Raw genomic sequence first — 22,917 nt, 5'->3', positions numbered from 1 at the left:
TCTGATGGAAATAGTGTTCCAAGCTGTGATTAATAATAGTTGCTTCATAATTTACACTGTAAAAATATTCAAGCATAACAAGATTGTTTTTTCATGAACAATGGAATGTTAACTGTTCTTTTCCTTCTTACTGATCTGATTTAAACATTAGGAAGTTTCTGTAAGATTGAAATTAAATTTTCGATTGGCAAGATAACACTCGAGTTAATAGAGGAAGCTCCACTTTAAAGGAGAAGATTTGTGTTCAAAAGATGAATATAATGTATAAAAGAAAAAGCTATCTACAGGGGCATTTGGTTTATATGCTGTGTGTTTTTTGTGTCAGAAAAAATTAAAGGCAACTGCCACAACCTGATAGTTTAAATCAGACATGTTAAACTGGCGACATCACATGATGTCGTGAGATGTATCAGGACTGTTTTGCCATTGCCGCCAATGGGGTGGGCGTGGCTTCCGGATGACGTGTCTGGCTCATGGGCCGGCAGTTTGACACCCCTGGTTTAAGTCCTTCCCCTTTTTTATATGACACACCTCTGCTTAGCTGGCCTTAAAATGAAATTTCCCTGAGTAGCTTAATTGTTCTAGCTGACAGAAATTCAAAGCAGAATGAAATGGCCAGCAGATAATATCATGTTTTTGATCACATACATAAGTCAACATTCCAAAAAATTGCAATTTGCTGTTGCATATATCAGTAGAACATTGGGAAAAGAAACTTGCATGGCTTGGCAAATATGGTCATCGTAGATCTGTGACCGTTGGCAATTCCTCAGGATCATATTTCAGTTTTCATTTATGCTAACACTAGTCCACAATGTTTAAAATTTGCAAATGCTTAAAGATTTCAGCAGAATTACAGCCCTAAAATAGAATGATAAATAAGTTATGACATTTGTGATGTAATTTAAAAATATTTAAAATCTCATTAAAGAATATCTTAGTGGTTCTTGGGGAAAACTATTGAATATATTTACAATTATACTGTCTTTTAATGGTTAGAAATAAAGAAACTAGTTCATCATTTTCAACTTTTGATCTGGAAGTAAGATTTTTTAAATAACGCCAACTAGACAACATTCTTTTGTACCTTGACCTATGATTATTATATCTCTATTTCTGGTGGGAGGACTGCAATGATGATAACTGATGGATAAAGTTCTTTCTTGAGTGAGAAACAGGAAGAAATTTTCCAACATAGATGACAGCAAGAACTGAAGCAGCTGTCCCCTGAAGTTCTAAAAGTTAGGTAAACAAAGCTTAATTTATTTCTGCTGAGCAGCTTAAAATAGATGGTTTGGATATCATGTGAACATTCCAAATTAGACATCTGTTGTTAATATAAAAAAACCTGAAAGATGGAAAGGCCTTTTTCCCTTGCAGCTCTAAAGTTCTTTATTGTAGCAAATAATCCATTCATAAAATGTGTGCTTCTAACTTTGTTTTAATGTTCTTTACTTGCATTGCAACAAAACAGAAAAACCATCTTTGCAAATAAAATCTGTTTGATGTGATCATCTGTAAAACATTATATTTAGTCCTTTATTTCATTGTATTTATCTAGACAACTGGACACCAGGAAGCCAGTTCTAGCAGATTTTTTTTCATATGACAAGCATTGAGGAACAGGTTACTCTTAACCTATGGGCAGTTAGATGAAGCTGTTGTTTTAGTTATTTAAGAGAGAAGAGATTTTAGCACAGCACTCTGATTTTCATAACAGGCTTGTCTGTATCATGCTTAGCTTCACTTTGTCTTTATCATGCTTATCTCAACTGTATCTATATCTATATGAATTTGCCCATGTCTTAATTGACCATATCTAGCAGCCTTCTTTATGTACCTCCCCACATGTAAAATGGCAGTTCAAATCTACATTGAGCATTGGATTAGATTATATGATCTCTAAGGCAACGATGATTCTGTAGAGACAAAGCTCTTTTCTCTTTGGTTTTAAAAACCAACTCTTGCTGATTGACAGCTCTTGAATGAGAATGTAAGATATGAATATCAGTTTGTTTTTAGCTGAATTGAATTATTTAGTAATTGTCACCAATGTATTCTTGAATAATATTAGTCATTGTTATCTAATATTGGCTTTGGTATTTTGATTTAAATGCTGATGTTTATAACTTTTAGAAAATGAACTACTTTAAGAGGACATTCTGCATAGAAAAAGTGGCATTTAAAACCATTAAAACACATGTATGATATTACTTATCTGAACTGGTCCACTGAGACCATCTGGAGAAACAGGAAGCACATTGTGTTTTCCACATATGCTAAAAGCTGAAACTTTATATGTGATATGAGCCATGTAATATTTGAGGATATGGGTCAAAAAAGGTCATTATAGTGCTGGAGGAAAGTTCAAATATTTGCACAGTAACTTGTCCTCTGACTAACGTGTCATGAGAAAAATAAATCCTGGGGTATTTTGAACTTTTTTTCTTTCTGAATTCTATCTTAGCTTTTAAATGTACAATAATGCTGATCTTCTAGTAACAAATTGCAGCTAGGTATACTTACATAAAAGAGCATGCATTTATTCAAGTTCATCAATTTAGGGAGTTCTCTTATAGTCAAAATTGATTCTTTATACATTTAAGATGAATAATGTACTCAAATACAATTCTTTCTATTTTATCTTGTTCTCCAAGAACTGAATTTACTGTATTTGTATCTTGCAAATGCATTAAACTAAAGTCACAGTTGTCCTGAGCTACTATAAACTTGGAGTCTGGAAGTGATGGGACTGATATATCTGAGAATTGCCAACTTGCAGCAGGCTCTGCCAAAGATTTTTGTTTCTCAGTTCTTATCTAAATTGAAATCATTGATTTTAATTACCGTAAAGGTTTGACAGTTGTACTAGGCAAACTTTACTCCTTGAAGTATGGGTGGTCACATTCTCACCATATTTTATTTGTGAAGATATTCTTTCAGCAGGCTAACTGTCTGGTATTACATTTAACACATATGCTTATGTTTTCTTTCTCTGTGGTCTTCATTGTGCTTTTATGGAATATATTTTTGTATGATATTTAATCAAGTATTGTAAATTAAGTAGTATAAAAGGATAGGATAGAAATCCCTTTATGAATTTGATAAAAATTATTTCACAGTACATGTATTTAAAACTGAATGAATAGTATTATCACAGAAGAATGGGAGAACCTCTAATATAATAGTAAATCCAGACTGGCAGGCTTCCCTGTCTGGTTTCAGTGGTCATTGTAACTTGAGGATTACTTGTAAAGTAGTTCTCAGATGTACAATATAAGAATAGAAGTTTAACATATTAAACAATGGCAAAAGATATTTATTTTGGCTGTTCAAAAAATAGACAAGATAAAGACCAAATAGAGTTCCCAAGGAGGTACATTCCATAACCAATAACCCTCTGAGAACAGAAGCATACTCAGAAGGATCTCCTTCGAAGAATTGTAATCAGAATTGATTCAAAATAGAAGAGGTAGGTTTTCTGGTAGGTTTTAAGACAGCAGCCCCCAACCTTTTGGGCACCAGGGACCGGTTCCGTGGAGAGAGGTTTTTTCGTGGACCGGAAGTGGCATTCCACCAATGGAGCTCCACATATTTGTGCAGCCTGATTCTTGCCATGCCGCGGCCCAGTGCTGATCCAAAGACTGGGGATTGGGGACCCCTGTTTTAAGACATTTAGGATTTTAAAGGGTTAATATCAGCACCATAAATTATATCTGGAAATTCATGCATTGGGAGGAACATTAGGCTTCTTTTTTCTTGTACTGGGTAAAAGTGTAGTTTCAGAACTCTTTTTAAGGAGAGTCCCACATGGAATATATTGCTCCTGGCTCATTAATTATGCAATAAATTATCCATACATTCATCATTTCCTTCCAATGTAATTATTCCATTCTTTCGTTTCTTTACTTGCATCTATGTTATAATTCTTGAATAGTTGTATTAAGGTTACAAAAAGAGAGATCTGATGATCTTGATCTCATGGATGTATGACAAAAGGAGAAAAAGTATCCATTATTTCTCTATAGCAGGGATGTCAAACTGCCAGCCCACGGGTCGGACGTTTCATGAAACTGCGCCCACCCCATTGCTGGCAGTGGGGAAAAAGTTAATCCCGTGATGTCATGTGACGTCACGAGTTTGACATATCTGCTCTATAGTGTCTGAAATATTTATTTCATTGACAGCCTTTTGGTCACTGTCTTGGGGTGTTTTTTTCCTTGTTAAGTCAAAGACAATACATTCTAGATTATGTTTCAGGATATTTTATTCACATATGGTATATATATAATATGAAGGTTTTTAACAATAATTGACTAGAAAACAAGTTTGTGTTTCATATTAGAGTGGATTATTTTTTATGCAAGAAATAAAAAAATAGCCCTCTCCACATTACCACATGATATTTGCCTCTCCTCAGTATTCTGTCTTAGGGAACATGAAATGCAATGGAAATATCTCCAATCTCACCGTAAGAATGCCTGCTTTCTTCCTTCCCATGTTGACATTTTCATACCTCACTTTAGTTTTAAACTATATCTCATGTCACTGTCATTCATATAAACCATACATTTAGCGACTAACATAGGTTTTAACTTGATTTCTTCTTTGAGAAAAAATGAAGAATTTATATAAAAGAAAAGGAGAAAAAAGATTGAAGCAGGAGTTTCATGGGATTGGATGGCAAGTCATCCACATTAATCAGTATTGAGTTGAGATGAACAATAGAGAGCAGCATTTTTAGACCTTGGGTCATAAAAAGGGAGTTTTTTTAATTAAGGTAGAGTGCAAGATTAATTTCAGTATGTATTGTATTTTTCTTCCTCTGTTTTCTAAGATGCTTTGGGAAAGTGAGGGGAGATGAGCAGAGCCCTGATGCTGGTGGAGTGAGGCAGTGGTGGCCAGAGTAGACCCTTCCCCATCTCCCCTCGCTTCCCCAAGGCATCCCTTCACTAATCTCTGTCTGAGTGGAAAGAAGTGGAGGCACAGAGCGGGATTGCTGTCAATAAGATCGGTGCATATGAACGAGCAGCACACCCGTGTCTTCTTGCGAGCAACCCTCTGCACCTCCTCTTTCGGACGGGATGGAGAAACTGAAGTGGATGCTGCTGCTTGAGTGGGAAAGATGACAAGGAGAACAGCAGTCAGGATTTGTGTCACTGGCCAGTCAGGCAAGGAGTAGGTTAGGTGGGGTGGGTGGTTGGCTGGGAAGGGGAGATCTTGGCCACTCAGGTGGCCGTTGCCATTGCTGCCAGCAGCTTGGACGCAGGTAGAAGGATTCTTCCTGTGATGCCTCCTCGCTCAGTTGAAGGCTTCATTCCTGCCCTCAAACTAAGGCCAGCGTATGCAAGTGAGCATACCCGGGCCATGGATGGCTTTGGTTCCTGTGCCCAGCCGACTCTGATTCTACACTTTGCCCCTTAGGTATGCAAACGAAGCAAACACTCCCCCCCCCCAAGAATGGAAGCTTCCAGGGGCCATGATCTCTTTTGCAGAGAATTTGTGTTTGAACTCACACAATATTATGGCACCCAGGAGCTTCCATTGTCAGTGCAAAAAGCTTTCCAATCCGACTCTTCTCTCCCTCAAATGGAAAGAAACCGCAGCAGAGGGGAGACAGATTTTGCAAGGTAAGTGACATGGCAGGAGGGGAGGGGAAAACAGTTGTGGGGAGTAGGGGGAATAGAGTGAATGTTGCAGAGCCTCTGCGATCACTCGTAAGGGCGAACGACTGCCGTGATATTGCAATATTTGTAATTTTGGGACTTGCTCATATACACTAGGGAGTGCTGATCACATAACTTTGAATGAGTGTTAAATGAACGCTCGTAACTCGGGGATTACCTGTATTTGTAGCCCAACAGGAAAACAATTTGTTAAAGTAATCAAACATTTTTTGAGATTTATGTACAAGCCTGAAACAGAAATACTCCTGATTTAAAAAAAAATCCATTCATTAACATTAAGCTGATTTGTGGAAAAGACCAAAAGCAACTCATAGTTATTGCAGAATATGCAGTGCAAGCAAAATTGCTTAGCTTACTGTCTTAATATTAATTAATCTTACCTTGTATTTTAATGAATTGATTAAAAGTTAAATGCAGAATCATAAAATAAACCCCAAATTGTCCATAGAACTGCAAACTTAATTATGCATCCCTGCTTACATATCACTGTTGGCAATCATCAAGCAATTGAATAGACTATGATTTCAGATAACGGTTAATAAGCCTTGGTTTGTTCACTCTTTTTTATGAACTATCAAGCATAGCATATTATATTTTAATAAAAAGTATGGCCCCTGCTTTTCTCTCTTATGGATTATTTTTTGAAGATATTTGTGTGAACTGAGTGTGCATGTCACTGATAGAAAGCTGGTTGTACAGGCTAAATAGCTTTAGAATAATAGTTCATTGTTTTTAGAAGTAATACTAAAGGTTTGAAACCTAGATTTAAACCCCATTTGCCACAAAAATGCAAATGGACAAACATAGCTTTATTTTCATTTTTATTTATAGTTTTCATTAGTTCAGATTTAGTATAACTCATATTTTACCGAAGGTAAGAAAATTGGTTTATCATGCAATTTAACCTTCAAAAGCAATTTAACACACAAGACCAGTGTAAAAAGCCTAATCCATTAAAATAACACAGTGCAAAGAAGAAATACATTTGTTACCACATCATGACTCCATATATATTTCATTCCCCTAACATCCTGGCTTAATGCTGTAGAGCAGGCATGTCAAACTCACGACGTCGCGCGACGTATCGGAACTTTTCCCCATTGCCGAAAATGGGATGGGCGCGGTTTCTCCGTGATGCTCCGGCCCACAGGCTGGCAGTTTGACACCCCTGCTGTAGAGGAAGGTTTGATGGTCTTCAAGGGGAATAATGTTCTTTCTATACAGCCGGCATTGCAGCAGAAAAGGCATGCTTCCTTGGTCCCAGAGAATGGCATTGTTTGACAGTGGGGATCTTCAATTTGTACATGTATCAGATCTAGTGAAATGGGGAAAAAACCCTTCAAGACAGTCAGTTCTGCAAGTAATCTGGCTCTGTGATGTGTGGGGTTTAAAGGTTTTAACCACTACCTTGCGTTGCACCCAGAACATGCTGGAAGCCCATGCAGCTTGCATAACAATGGAATTGCATGGGTGAACTTTGAAGCACCAAATATTGCATCCCTCCTGCCACTCTGCAACAGTTGAAGCTTCTGAATGCCCATCAAGGGCAACCTATATGTTAGGTCCATTGCAGTAATTTGACTGGGAAGTAATTAAAGCATGAGTGACAGAGAGTCACTTCTTGAATAAGTTGATTAAATAAAGTTCTTGAATTAATTTACATACTACACCCAGATTGATTGATACGTTTTTCCTGTATAAATTCACTCCAGTTAATTTCCTCTCCAGATCTTGCTTTAATTGATTGTCCTGTTTGCATTTTCAAAAACTATTCTCCACTGAGAGCGTACGAATGATGATGGGTTGAATTACTGCTGAATTTAGAGCTTGCTAAATATTTAAAAACTGGAGATTATATAATCAAAGGTGTGAGGTACAATAAATTACCATTGTCATAGCCTAATTTGGTGGAACCTGGAGACTATGTCTCCCTATCTGAGACAAAACCAGTTGGGTAAACCTGAGCCCATTCCTCGGTGCTGGGAAAGAGGGTATGGCAAGCTATCCTGTCCCCCAAAAAACAACCTATCTGATTTTGCCAAGAAAACTGCAAAGTCTAGTCCAGGTAATTGCTAGAAATTTTTTAAAAAGCCTGAGAAAAAAAAGAGTCCGCTAAGGAAAGTAGTATATCACTGTTTTTTATACGATTTGTGTGATGAAGTCATTATTAATTTATATGAATGGATGCAAATAGCATAATCATAAATTATATTGTGCAGTTTGGTTATTTAGAATTTAAATTGCAATGGAATCTGCTGCATTGCTCTGGAAAAATCAGAGTTCCACTTTGCTACAATTTCTTTCTTTTTGATGCTGTTAACCTTTCTGCCTTGGTTGAGATAGCATTCTGTATGGCAGAATTGGGATTGCAGAGTTAGTAGTAATGTGTGAGATTTAGAAAAGGATCTTTTGAGAGGATATCCTCAAGATTGCAAAGGATGAAAACTCATGGCTTAAACACTCAGCAAAAGTGAAGCCAATAGACATCTATAATCTTTTTCGCCTTCTACTATTCAAAGGCATGCTATGAGACACCTGTGTGTATCCTTGGGAAATACAGAATGACATTTGTCCCCTTTCTCCTTTTTGACTCAACCCTGATGGTCCACAGAGCTATTATTAGCTTCTATCAGTAAAAAGCAATCCATGGCAGACTGGCTGTGATTGAAGCACTTGAGATTGGCTAGGACTGTATAACTGGAAAATATATACAAAGCAAAAATTTATATTATTTTGGCAGAATCCAGAGCTTTGGGGAACAAACTTAGAAAGCAAGAGAGAACTGTGTAATCACTGCCTAGAATAGTAAATAACCTCCAATAGGTGTACTTCAGATTTGGGAAGAAAAACACATTTTTTTAAGGAAGCTTAGAGGTTGTAGCTGAGCTATAAAGCTACTTTTGAAGGGCTCAGAGTGACATAATAATAAGGCATTCAGTCACTTTTCAAGTGTATGTAACTATTGTTCTATTGTTTAAAAAAATCACTTAAAAAGAAAGTGATGAATTACTGTGTGTATATATGTAAACCAAAATTATATGATTTATGTTTTACTCCAATCCCTTGTGCTAGAATTGTTGTAAAGAAGGTATATATGGACAATTTTTAAAATTTAAAAAGAAATGTAATCCATATATATATTAGGTTTTTAAACTAAAACTAAAAACTAAAGTTTTAAAATATTATAGTTTTGGCTTCTGCTGTTTTGATAGCATTATTTTCTTTATTTTGTTTTGTAATCTTCTGTTGGGTGCCCATAGTCTAATTTTACAAGTTGGAGAGCCATATAAATCAATTAAACAAATTAACAAATCAACCAAAACATTGTAGTCTTAATGAGCATAAACAGTTGATTACATTAACTAGTTAATTATCATTATGTTTATATGATGCAAAATTGTGCTTTAGGTTAGTAAATATTGTAGTTCTTCAGGTTCTCTCAGTATCATAAAAAATAGAGGTAAATTAATCTACCTGATTAATACCTGAGCACCAAAGAATTGAGGCCTTTGAACTATGGTGCTGGAGAAGACTCCTGCAAGTCCCTTGGACTGCAAGGCATTCAAACTGGTCAGTCCTAGAGGAGATCAACCCTGACTGCTCTTTAGAAGGCCAGATCCTGAAGTTGAAACTCAAAATACTTTGGCCACCTAATAAGAAGGAAGGACTCACTGGAGAAGAGCCTAATGTTTGGAAAGGTTGAGGGCAAGAGAAGAAAGGGACGACAGAGAATGAGGTGGCTGGATGGAGTCACTGAAGCGGTAGGCGTGAGCCTAAATGGACTCCAGAAGATGGTAGAGGACAGGAAGGCCTCGAGGAACGTTGTCTATGGGGTCACAATGGGTTGGACATGACTTCGCAACTAACAACAGCATATCTACCTGAAATTCTGAGACGTGGAAAAATGTGCAAAAATAAAAATGCCCAGAGTATATAACAATACCATCCAGTGTATGCTCAAACTGGCATCTTAGGACAGGGCTTTTCAGCCAGTGGTACGGGTACCACCTGTGGTACATTGGCATCTGGCAGGTGGTACGCGACCATCCTAGAAAAGTAGTGGGGGAGGGGAATGAGCTGAACCGAGAGATGGCTGGAGCTGCAGGGCTGTCAAGACTCAACGGAAGCGCCAGGATCAGCACTTCTTCGGGGCTGTCAGGGCTCAGCGGAAGTGCCAGGATCAACGCCAGTCTCCAGCTGGAGCTTGGCACTGATCCTGGCACTTCTGAGCCCAAAGGAAGCACCAAACAGTTGGAATGTTATAGCATCTCTACAGTCTTGTGATTTACATTCAGATGCTTGGCAACTGGTTCATATTTATGACGGTCACAGTGTCTCAGGGTCATGTGAAGTGACCAAAACCTTCTGTAACCACCCAGCAGATGGGGGGGAATAAAAACAAAACCCCACCCCCGCTGCCAATCCTCAACAGAAATGCTCACAACAATGAAAACCTCGGACAGGAGGAAGAGCGCCACCAGGCGGGCAGGCAAGTATCTTGCTCAGCTGTGGCTTGGGGGGCACTTTTTTCAGTGCCATTGTAACTTCGAACAGTCACTAAGTGAACTGTTGTAAGTTGAGGACTACCTGTACTTCATCACTTTTTTCCTTTTTTTTTTGTCATCAAGTTTTTGACACCTTGCTAGGCGACTTGTGGTAACTCCATCATTTAAAAAAATCTGGACTATTTTTATGGAAGTGATACTTTCCCTACTATACAAATCCTTGCATGGAGAACATGAGACCTTTATAGCATATAGTCAAAGTTCATTTGAAATGAATATAAAAGCAAGCCAAAATTTGACAGCTGCTGCTAAAAATAAATAATAAAGCCAGCCAGCCAGTAGTCTGAAGGCACCATTTCTAAATTAGATTGCTTGACCTTTGTAAGAGATCATTAATATACTTCTCACCATTGTGATAAAAGTATTCTGCAAGTATCAGTCATTACCTAGGGTCCTAGGGCATATTTAGCCTAAAATATTTTTGCCCTAAATGCATCTAATTTACATGTCTATGAAGATTCTCAATAATCCAAATGTTCCAAAGGTGCTGTTCAAAAGGCAACTGGATTTTTTTAAAAATTTGAAAACGTTTCACTTCTCATCCATGAACTGAAGAAGTTTCTTGGATGAGAAGTGAAATATTTTCAAACAAAAAACCAAGAAAGTCTACTTGCCTTTTGAACAACACCTTTGGGACATCCAATTTACAGTCTGATAAAGTAACTTCTAGGAATAAAGCCATATAAACTTTTTTTTCTTTTTTGTAGCGTACAAACGGTGGATAAAAAACAGTAGTCTTTGGTGACTTTTTACTCGAGGTTTATATAATGCCAGCAAACTATCATGCATAATCTATAGTAACACTTCTGTTGTAGAAAATTATTCATACTGACATTTAGCTATGTTCTGTCTAAAGCTTTGTCTCATTTTTGTTTAATCTTATAGCACAATAGTTTTATGGTATTTCATTGTTCTATTGTTTCAAAGAGAAACAGTCTTGTCTCTTTTCTCCAGTGATGGTAGCCTCTGCTGGCTATGAATTTCAGGTATTGTATCAACAAGTCTAAAGTGCAACAGATTGAGTACACTTGTCTGACCTTGACTGCATATCTTTTGGTTTCCTTCCCAATGACTGGTAGGCATTCTACCCACCTGATTTTTTAAAAAATGTAGTTGAAATCCTGAGCTTTATTTGGAAACATACTTCCCAGAAGGAGGCTATATGTAAGCAATGTAGGAGGGAGTGTCCTACAGGAGAATAAGCTAGGGAAGATGATAACATTGTGGTAAGTGTGATTTTTAACTAATTACACTCCCTACAGCAGAATTTTGTAAATACAACATACCATGGTCTACTTTTTACATGTGCCCACTTGCTCAAAAAATTGGAGACTCTGGCTCTAAATTCCCATAAATTAAATTGCTGCATTTTATGTGGAATGTACAAGCATCTACATGATTGGAAGGCATTTTGACCCTTCAGATATTCAGCTGCTTTGAAGGTGCCTAGAATTTTGAATCAAGAACTGATTCTAATAAAACAAAAAGAGGAAGTAGCTGCAACTGGCCAATTTAATATCATGTGAGTATTGCACAAGAAGGAGTTATTTATAGCATTGCTGGAAGAATCTAAATGAGGCAGGAGATGTGACACAGATGTTACAGAGAATATCCTTTATCATTGAAGGTCATGAAGAAGACTGTCTTTTTGGAAAGTATATTGGTACATTTATACTGTAACCCTTTTAGCTTCATATTTTAGGCACATCTACACTATGTTGTGGTTTGGCTATATATGTTAACATTCTGTTTATTTGAAGCTAAACTATCTTGCAAGGTCTCTGAAAGCAATTATATAACATGCTTTAAGAGCTCTCTCAGAATGTTTTTCTTCTATTGAATGTAAACTTTTTTGTTTCTTGATACAATTTTCTCCACTCAATTATTAGCTATAGTAAGAAAAAAAATCATAAGAATCTAATCCATGCATCTCCCAAGCCCTAATCCATTGCTTACAAATCAGAGTAGCAACATTATATCAGACATTATATTCATTTATAAGGATTTGTGCAATATATGAATATAATAAACTATAATAATATTAATAGGGAGAGATTAAAAGTGTTCAGTGTGTGGCTTTGTTATTGAGAGCCATATTTCTCCAGGAATTGGGAACCATCTGATATGTAGATGGGAAGTGATAGAGGAGATTGGAAGTTCATAGTGAGGATAGCTGTCCTCTTGGCCATTTTACTTTTTTTTTCCCTCTTACATTTTTTTTCTCCCCTGTAGTTTACAGGAAAGGACTAGATAAACCTTAGTGGTGGTTGAAATGAAATTCTTGATTTGAATCAAACAGATAATTGCTAATAGTCTAAGGTTGCAGGTTGCATATCCCATATTGTGAAAATCTTTCAAAAACCTCAGTGATTGTAGGCCACTCTCAATTTACCATACAGTCTTATTTTGTTTTCCTTGATCTTTGAAATTAAGTATGGCAATAAAATAGTTCAAATTATTTTTTTCATTGCTGTTTTGTGTAAATATTAGGGATAGTCCTCCATTTACAACCACAAATGGATCCAGAATCTTGGTTGTTGAGTGAAGTGGTCATTAAGTGAGATATCACATGACTGTTTTGCTCTAAAACTGTAATCCTGGCTCTGTCAATTGAGGTCTGTTCTACTAGTGCATTGAGGGATTTCCCTTTGCTTGGCATGCTGGAGAAACAGACCTCCAAATCTGGCAAATACTAGAGCAGGAGGGAGGGGAAATCTCTCAGCACACTGGGGAAGTGGACCTCAAGTCCAAAATAACCTCCATTAGGTTTTTTAGGAAGCCAGCCAAGAAGATTGCAGAATGGTGATCCCATGATTGGAGGGGATTTGACAACTAGTTGTAAGATTGCCCCCATCCAAAATGACATTCTGTGACCAAGGGGATGGGGCTTTGTGTAATATTTTATGATGGTTAGAAGTGCTTTGTAAGCTGTAAAGAACTAGCTCCAAAACTTGTGAGTGGACAGTCATTGAATGAAGTCATAAGCTGAAAACTACCTATATTCCACATAGAAAGTAATAAAAACCTTCTTATTCTAGCACTACATTTGTATTATTTTTTAAATTGTTTTACTTGAATCTGAGTATAGCTTCAGACATTAACCAGTAACAATATACTTTTTGAATACCATAGATAATAAGAGAATAATCTAGATAGAAAATTTATCAGTTAGAACTTGAATATCTCTGTTCCATCATGAGGTTATTAATGGCTTCAAAACTTGATGTTACATCAAATATGTTGAAACAAAGACTGCAGGCTCAAATTCTAGTTCCTAGGAAAAATAGTTGAAAAAAATCTCTATAGGTAGTTCTTGCTTAATAACTATTCGGTTAGTGGTTGTTAAAAATCCTGGTGGCATTAAACAAATAATACTTATACCCACTTCCTAAATTTAAGTGGCTGTTAAAGTGCCCATGAGATCAAAATTCAGGCAGTCTACCTGCACTTACACTGTAAGGGTGTTTTAACTCCCCCACCCACCTAACTCCTCCCAATCTCTGTCCTTTTGGCTGCCCTGCAGGCAGCATTCCTCAATAGCAGCGATGGTTTTGGGACTGAAGTAGAGGGCTCAGAAGCTTTCCAAAGCATGAGAATGATGAGCGCAATTTGGAGAATGGTAGGTTCAGCCTTCTCGCAAGGTTTCAAAAGGCCACAATAGCGTTCCAAAGCATTGCAAGAACAGCACACACTATTTGGAGAAGAGTGTGAATCACCTCAGGAAGACGATCTGGCATGGCCAGCAGCTGCCTCACATAGGGCCAGGTCATCAGCAGCAGCAGGTGGGAAAGGGACAAAGGTCCACTGTGCATGGCAGTTCCTGCAAGGGCAAGGTAGCGGGCATGGCTGGGACTCTGTGCTAGGATAGCTGGTTGCAGTACAGATCTTGAGGTGGCATTCCTTGGTAAGAGTGCTACTGATTCTGACTAGAGGTCCAGGGCAGTAGTGGCTGACTGAATCTGCTCAGATTCTGTTGCTGCTACTGCTAGGAGTACCACTGTGCAGGGTGCCAGATTGACAGAGTTGAGGGAAATAGATGGATAGGGAAAGATCAAGAAGAGGAAGCATCCTTACAGGCTTGCATCTGGAAAGGACCAAGTCTGAAATGGAATGAATCAGGATGGCTTTTTTGCCTAATGACTGGTAGAATTCAGTTAATGACAACAGCATTGACTGCCGGGATTATCATAGCTAAGCAATAAGGTATCAAGATTTATCATTTTATCACTTAGCAATGAACATTCCATAGTTAGTTACCATTGTAAGTCAAGGAGTATATGTTCTTATTAGACTCTTCTCTATCTGTATCATCTGATTGGCCTCTGTGATACTGTATGAATTCAAAAGATGGGCCGTAGCCAGATCCATCATGATTATTCTATTCTATGACAAGAGTTCTCTTTTAGGTTACAGACCATTGTGTCCACTTCTATTGTGCTACAATTCTTTGGCATATCACCATTGACTCTCATAAGATGTAGCATAATGGTGGGGTATTGGAATAGGATTTTGGAGCCAGAGGGAGTTCTAGATTCAAGCTTACCCTGAGTCATGGAACAAACTGGGCTTCTTTGGATCAGTTACTCTCTTTTGGTCCAACCTACTTGACAGGATTATTATCTGGTAAATTGGCCTGGGGAAAAAATAAAGGCTAATCCCCCTGTAAGCTTCCTACAGCTTCTGAAAAACAGTGGATATAAGTCAGATAAAAACAAAGTAAATAATATTGATTAAGGTTGACATAAGGAAGATCCTAGCATGGTACTGCCAATGGGATTTTGTGGGCAAATATAATTGTAACGGAGTGACAATGCAAGAATTGCCATTTTTATGCAGTAATTTTGAAAATTCTTATCTTCAACACTATTCCAAGTACATTGCTTAGTTATACTATAGCCCGTTAGAAATACTGTGGGCAGAAGTTTATCTGAGCAATGACTGTTAAAAGGATTTAAATAGCATTCCCAATACATGAAATTTGATCAGTTGGAGATTGCATTTAACGGTTTAAGGATATTATGTCGAAGTGTATACAGTGTATACAGTAAATAAAGTATTGCAAAGTGTAGACTATAAAATGTCTAGAATTATTGTGGAATGTTGTAGACACAAGTGTTATTTTTAACACAAAAAACAGTAATCTTAGTTTATCTAGCTACATATGGAATGCCTGATAAAAATGAGATGAGTAATGAGTATGCTTCAACTATTTGAATAACTTAGAAAACTGATATGTTTTTAAATTGAACATAATTTTTTAGCTTGGCATCTGTGTTTTAAACTTGATTTATATTACATTTTAGCATAATTTTTAGTTAGCAGGTTTATAGTCTTGCAGTGAATCGTGGATGGTTAGGTGAAACTGATGGAAGTAGTTCCATTGGTCCCCTTGTCAGTAGAATTAATATTGTTGTAGAAAAATGTATCGTTAATATTTATAGTTCCTAAATTCTCTTCATATCCTAGTTATTTTTGTTTGAAATTGTGAACTGATGACCTCCAGAAATTCTGGCAGTATTCCCAGTTTTTATCCTTTTGAATTTGTTTATATGTACAGGTCTTAAAAGATACTTAGAAGTAAAATAGAGACTATTTTATGTTGCTTCTCAGTTGCCTGTGACATTTAGAAAATGTACCTTGGGATTACTACTAAAGAGCGAACACTTTTAGAAATTTGTTTTGTTTACTTAGATTTTCTTTCTTTTGTTTATGTATTATAGATCCATCAAGGAAACCAACAGAGGGAAGTTTGCATCGCCAATCTCAGTCAGACCCAGTCTCCTGCTTTGGCCCTCTGATGGCAGTTGGCATTTCGCTGTGAAACTTGCCAAGCTGGACGCCACAGTTTTGAACGACTACTCTTTGGCAGCTGTTGTGCCCTCTCCTGAGACAACTAATCATGCAGTCCTAGCCTGTAGTACAGGCATTCATGAAGAGCACTATGTAAGTGAAGCTGTGGAAAACAATGTGTCAGACTGCAGGGAATACAGAGATGCTGGCACCATTACTGGTATGTAATAATTTTGACCTTTCTGTCTTAGTATTGACAACCTGTCATCTGCAATGTCATTTGGGAGGAGTTTAAACCTTTGAGTCCCAAAGAAGCGAACAGAGACTTTGGTACTGTGGATACAGCCACTTATATTTTAGATCTGTGCCCCTTTTGGGTAGTTAAAACCTCCAGAGAGGAGGCATTGAGTGGATCTATCAGTGGTAAATGCCAGTTGGATATTACAGAGGGAGGGGTTCCTTTGCCTCTGAAAGGCCCCCCCACATCAAGAGACGATTTCTATATCCCTCTGACCTGCAAAAATATATGAATATCCAACCTTCCTATGCCCCAGATTTTCTCATTTCAATATTGCCATCTCATGGGGCAGGGAAAGCATAACGTTTTGGTCGCTGCTCTCTGGAACAACTTTCCCACAAATATATCATTTAAAAGATCTGGCTCTTTCCAGAGTAGTTTGGGTCTAGAGTTCCTTGTTGGCTGCTTTAAATCATTTCATTCAGGACTTTGTTTTGCTCATCTGGGATCTGTGTGTGTGTCTGTGTGTGTGTGTGTGTGTGTGTGTGTGTGTGTGTGTGTGTGTGTGTTATATAAAATTGTATTTTTCCTTAAATGTTTTACACTGCCTAGAATCACCTTGGTTGATAAGGCAGATAAATACATGCGTGACATAAAGTGGGCAATACAGCACTAATTATTATACTATATTTTGTAAATATAAAATGAACCGTATTAATTTTTAAACTGACACAAGAAGATCTTTTCTTGTAGTCTTAAGATATAAGGTTGTCCTTATGATCTGAGAACATCTCATGAACACTTAGATATAAATTTTAGGTTTAGCTGGAGGACTAATATAAGCAAAATCTGTCATTAGCTGGTATACTCATACCATAGAAACCTATGTAGATCAGCTTTTATATTACATGTTGAAAATACATGCTTAGTATATGGGAAACAGTGAGCAGTTTCAAGGATAGTGATTAGAATGTGCTGCTGATAATAATATCTGTAATGAAAATATTTTTAAATCCATAATCTGTATAATATTGGTAGAATCCATATGTAAGTATTTTGTGGTACTTCAGGTCCAAGAAACTAGCACAACACAGGTAGTTGATCAGGATGGTGTGTTTATTGCTACTTGCCTGTTGACAAGAATCTTGCCAGACTAATTTACTCAGTAAGGAAACCACTAGTCAAATTCTGCCAGTTTTAGGGAGGATTTGCTTTCCGTTGCTTCCTCCCTCTTAATGATTCCAGGATAATCATTCTTTTCATTCCACCCTCACTTCAGCTCCAGATTCCACCATACAATGCAATTCAATGACTAAAGGTCAGATATAACATAAAAATAAGGCAAATGGGTATAAACACAGGTATTGGGTTTTCCTAATAGCCAAACTTTTGCAAAAAAAGTAGTTCTTTTTCAAAGGCATGTCTAATGCAGATCTATCAAAAATGGAACATTGCTGGCATATATGCCACTTTTTTTACTCTACTTCCTGAAGGAAATATTGCAGAAGTTGTCATTTTGCAAGAACTGACAAGAATGTAAGAAGCCCCAAAATGTTAGGGAGTATTTAGGAATTTATAGCAAAAATGTAAAAAGCATAGAGAATGGACTTGAAAGGAGGAAGAGCTGCTGTTAAAGCAGTGATCAAGCCAAGAAAATAAGTTGAAAAGATTTATCAGATAAACTCTCCCCTAGTTCACGTAATTGTTCCATTGATTAATTGTTCTTACTATCTTAGTCCATTTTGTTAAGCTGCCTAAAGTTTATATTTGGGTAGGTATGAGATTATGCAGGTATGTCTGGTCTGATAAAATTATGTTCAGAATTGATAGAGATTGGGTATGTATATCTCCATTTAATACGATAGTGTTCTTTTCCTTTAAATTATATTTTATCTTGACAGATAGCAACATATAGATATACTTTTTACTGCCAACAGCCCCATCCCCCCAAAAATTGAATAGGCAGCATTAAAAAGATATGTATTTAATACATTAATAAGCAGGAAAAAATATTGATTATCCTGATGAATAGAAAGCAAATTATTTTTTACTTTTTAGATTCAACTTCCCAAATTTGGAAGCAATAAGTTTCAAAGAAATAGAACTGAATGAGAATAAATTAAGATCCATTTATTTGTACAAGGTATCAGATCATCAGAAACAGCATAAATAACAAATCACATTATCTTTACAAAAATTACATATCAATATAAAAGACACTAACCCAATCCCAGTTTGTATATGGTAGTTTTTCAATGGCATTTTCCTATTAAATATGTTCCTTTCTTGATAAAATGTAATTGTTGTTTTAACCTTTAACCATTTACTCGTGTCCAACTCTTGTTGAATTTATAGGCAAGTGCTCTCCATGCTACCCTGTATAAGTTGGATGTTCAACTTTGTATTTGATGTTATCAAGCCAGCGTATTCTTTGCTTGCCCCTTCTTCTTGTTCCTAGCATCATTGCCTTCTCCAATGAATTTGCACACATACATAGCCAAAATAAATTAGATGTAATCTTATGATTTTAGCTTCTAGTGATGTGTCTAATTTTACGCAATTTCCATGTTAATAAGCAATAATTTATGCCAGTACCACAGTTCAGAGGCATCAATTTTTCTTCAATTAGCCATTGTTAAAGTCCAACTCTCATATCCATATATCATTATAGGAAAAAAACTATTGTTCTAACTAACTTACTATTTGTATTCATATCAATACCTTTGCTTTTCAAGATCTTATTCATGTTAATCATGAATATCCTGCATTTGATTTCAGGACTACCTTCATGAACAGCTTTGGATCCAAAGAAGATAAAGTCTCAAACTAATTCAATTTCCTCCTTGTTGATTTTAAAACATCTCATGTCTATCTGCAGCTGCTGTCATTATCTTTGTTTTCATGTTAAGACTCAATCCTACTTTTTCACCTTGGGCCTTAATTTTCCAGGTCATTTGTTCCAAGTCTTCCTTATTTTCAGCTATTTTCAGCTACAAAAATATAATTACAGTTTGCATAATTTACATTGTATACATTGTATGAAATCAGTCATAATCCTACAGTTCTGAATGCCATTGTTAAGGCATAGAATTATATACAGGTGAAACTCGAAAAATTAAAATATCGTGCAAAAGTTCATTTATTTCAGTAATGCAACTTAAAAGGGGAAACTAATATATGAGATAGACTCATTACATGCAAAGCAAGATAGTTCAAGCCGTGATTTGTCACAATTGTGATGATTATGGCATACAGCTCATGAAAACCCCAAATCCACAATCTCAGAAAATTAGAATAGTGTAAAAAGGTGCAATATTCTAGGCTCAAAGTGTCCCACTCTAATCAGCTAATTAAGCCATAACACCTGCAAAAGGTTCCTGAGCCTTTAAATGGTCTCTCAGTCTGGTTCAGTAGGAATCACAATCATGGGGAAGACTGCTGACCTGACAGTTGTGCAGAAAACCATCATTGACACCCTCCATAAGGAGGGAAAGCCTCAAAAGGTAATTGCAAAAGAAGTTGGATGTTCCCAAAGTGCTGTATCAAAGCACATTAATAGAAAGTTATGTGGAAGGAAAAAGTGTGGAAGAAAAAGGTGCACAAGCAGCAGGGATGACCGCAGCCTGGAAAGGATTGTCAGGAAAAGGCCATTCAAAAGTGTTGGGGACTTTCACAAGGAGTGGACTGAGGCTGGAATTAGTGCTTCAAGAGCCACCACACACAGACGGATCCTGGACATGGGCCTCAAATGTCGTATTCGTCTTGTCAAGCTGCTCCTGAACAACAAACAACGGCAGAAGCGTCTTACCTGGGCTAAAGAAAAACAGACCTGGTCTGTTGCTCAGTGGTCCGAAGTTCTCTTTTCTGATGAGAGCAACTTTTGCATCTCATTTGGAAACCAAGGACCCAGAGTCTGGAGGAAGAATGGAGAGGTACACACTGCAAGATGCTTGAAGTCCAGTGTGAAGTTTCCACAGTCTGTGTTGATTTGGGGAGCCATGTCATCGGCTGGTGTTGGTCCACTGTGCTTCATTAAGTCCAGGGTCAACGCAGCCGTCTACCAGGAGATTTTGGAGCACTTCATGCTTCCTTCCGCAGACGAGCTTTATGGGGATGCTGACTTCTTTTTCCAGCAGGACCTGGCACCTGCCCACACTGCCAAAAGCACCAAAACCTGGTTCAATGACCATGGGATTACTGTGCTTGATTGGCCAGCAAACTCGCCTGACCTGAACCCCATAGAGAATCTGTGGGGCATTGCCAAGAGAAAGATGAGAGACATGAGACCGAACAATGCAGAAGAGCTGAAGGCCGCTATTGAAGCATCCTGGTCTTTCATAACACCTCAGCAGTGCCACAGGCTGATAGCTTCCATGCCACGCTGCATTGAGGCAGTAATTGCTGCAAAAGGGGCCCAAACCAAGTACTGAGTACATATGCATGCTTATACTTTTCAGAGGTCCGATATTGTTCTATGTACACTCCTTGTTTTATTGATTGGATGTAATATTCTAATTTTCTGAGATTGTGGATTTGGGGTTTTCATGAGCTGTACGCCATAATCATCACAATTATGACAAATCACGGCTTGAACTATCTTGCTTTGCATGTAATGAGTATCGCATATATTAGTTTCCCCTTTTAAGTTGCATTACTGAAATAAATGAACTTTTGCACGATATTCTAATTTTTCGAGTTTCACCTGTGTGTATATATATATATTTATAATAGCAGTTGCAAAGTGTACAAGACTTTCATTTTCTTGTTCTTTTAAGATTGCACAGGAAGTTGAATGGTATAGCAGCTTATACTCATAAAAAGTCTGGAAGTGAGTACTACTAGTGTGTTTTGTTGAAAGCACAGAGATATGGGATTATTTATGTATGTTTGTCGTATTCGTATTTATTTTGCTTGTGAAACATTAAATAGTAGTAGATGGTTTCCCACAAACATTAAAGCTGTGCAGAGGCCTGGATTTAAATGGTGGTGCACATGCAGCCCTAGTCAGAAATATCTGAGATCTTCTGAGAGATGTGCATTCTCCTGAGATCATGGGGCTGCTGCAGAGAACAGCTACTCGGGAGAAAGCTGAGACTACTTTAAAGATAAAGAAACTGAATTTGTCATTCTCACAAGAAATTATATATGCTCTGGGCATGTTGTAACAAAACTGTTCTTGTGAGTCATTTTTTTAAAAAAAATTTCCTTGAGGTCAGGAAAAAATTAACTTCAACTGTTCCGGTTTGTGTGCAAGAACAGCTCAGCTCTTCAAATATGATCTCTTAATAATGTTCCATAGAATGAAATGTAGGTATCTTCCTTATTTCATGCTCTAACAATTGAAGAATAAGAAATTGTTCCTATAACATATATCCATAAATACACTTTTTTCTTCTACAAAATAGGCAACAAATCCATAAAAGGTACAAAAAACCCCCACTTATTTAGGGCCATTATATAGAATGGGATATTTGTAGCAAATAAGCCAGAGGGATAGATTTTAGATGTTTAACATAAAGATCTTGTTAAATAATTGAAATCTGTTTCTGTATGAAGTTACTCTTCCCCCCCCCCCATATTCAGGTAATATTCTATATTATTTATTTGCAAAATCTGAAGAGAGAAACTTTTATACCTGCTGCAAAAATCCTAACTCAATCAATCTGATTGTTACTGGCTTTCCTTATGTGCTATTTCCCCCTTCTATCAGTTCAATATTTTGTTTTTTTTTCCTTCTACATACTGCTATTATTGTCTTCACAGTTTTTGAACTAACCTCCTTGCTGTCCTCAAATCAGTCAGTTTTGTCCTCTTGAACATGCTGCCTCGCAATCAGTAGTTCCACATGAATAAAACTGTTAATAGATATTACCACTTCGTATTGCTGAAGGTCAAACTCTGTGATTGTTGCCATTTTGGTTAGTATTTGCTTGCACGAATTTCACTTTCTTTTTTTTTTTTTTCAAAATCAAAATTTCATTAATTGCTTTCTGTCTTTTTAGAAAACTTTTCCTATCTTATTACCTTAGTAGAGCTTCCTTTGCCCCATATCTCTGCTTCATATTATAGAATTAGAATCAAATTTAAGAAAATGATTGTTAACTGTATTTATAATAGGTAAGGGAAATCTGCATACCTTTTTCTTGTTATTCAGAGAATCTTATTTTTTCAGCTGCTTATTAATTTTCTGTGGTTTGGAATTCCTTCTGTGGAACTTCTTAGAGCAGAGGTCCCAAACCTATGGGCTGTGGCCTACTACCTGGCTGTGGCCTCTTGGCTACCGGGCTTCATGAGTGGCTGGTTAGTGCACCCCCTGCCCTTGCGTCAGCACTAGCCGAACTGTGAGCTTCTGTGTTAGAGCATCTTCTAGGTAACGTCTTTTATCACGTGGCAAGCGTTTGAGGTTATAGTTTAATAACAGTTGGGACCAGAATTTCCAGTGCTAAACAAGTCAAGTGAGTTATGCCTGATTTACAGTATGGGTTTTTTTAAACCACAATTGTTAAGCAAATCAATGCAGTTAAGCCAATCCAGCTTCCTCCCATTGACTTTGCTTGTTGAAAGTGGAATGGAAAGGTCTCAAATGGTGATCAGATGAATCCAGGAGACTCCAACCATCATAAATACATACTGGTTG

The 22,917-nt window shown here is 37.1% G+C and overlaps 1 protein-coding gene across 3 annotated transcripts in view; it reads left to right on the top strand.

The window, feature by feature from the left end:
- Positions 1–15,988: 15,988 nt before the first annotated feature.
- Positions 15,989–22,917, top strand: part of TRAK1 (trafficking kinesin protein 1) — a 130,670-nt gene continuing 123,741 nt past the window's right edge. The window contains exon 1 of one of the 3 annotated variants that reach the window (XM_081343761.1): positions 15,989–16,262. The gene's annotated coding sequence lies outside the window, so the exon portion shown is untranslated. The remainder of the gene's footprint in view (positions 16,263–22,917) is intronic. The other 2 variants (XM_081343760.1, XM_081343759.1) reach the window with 2 other exon arrangements.

This window comes from Vipera berus (assembly GCF_964194415.1).
Source record: "Vipera berus genome assembly, chromosome: Z".
Lineage (NCBI taxonomy): Eukaryota > Metazoa > Chordata > Lepidosauria > Squamata > Viperidae > Vipera > Vipera berus.
This window is presented reverse-complemented; position numbering and strand designations above follow the sequence as displayed.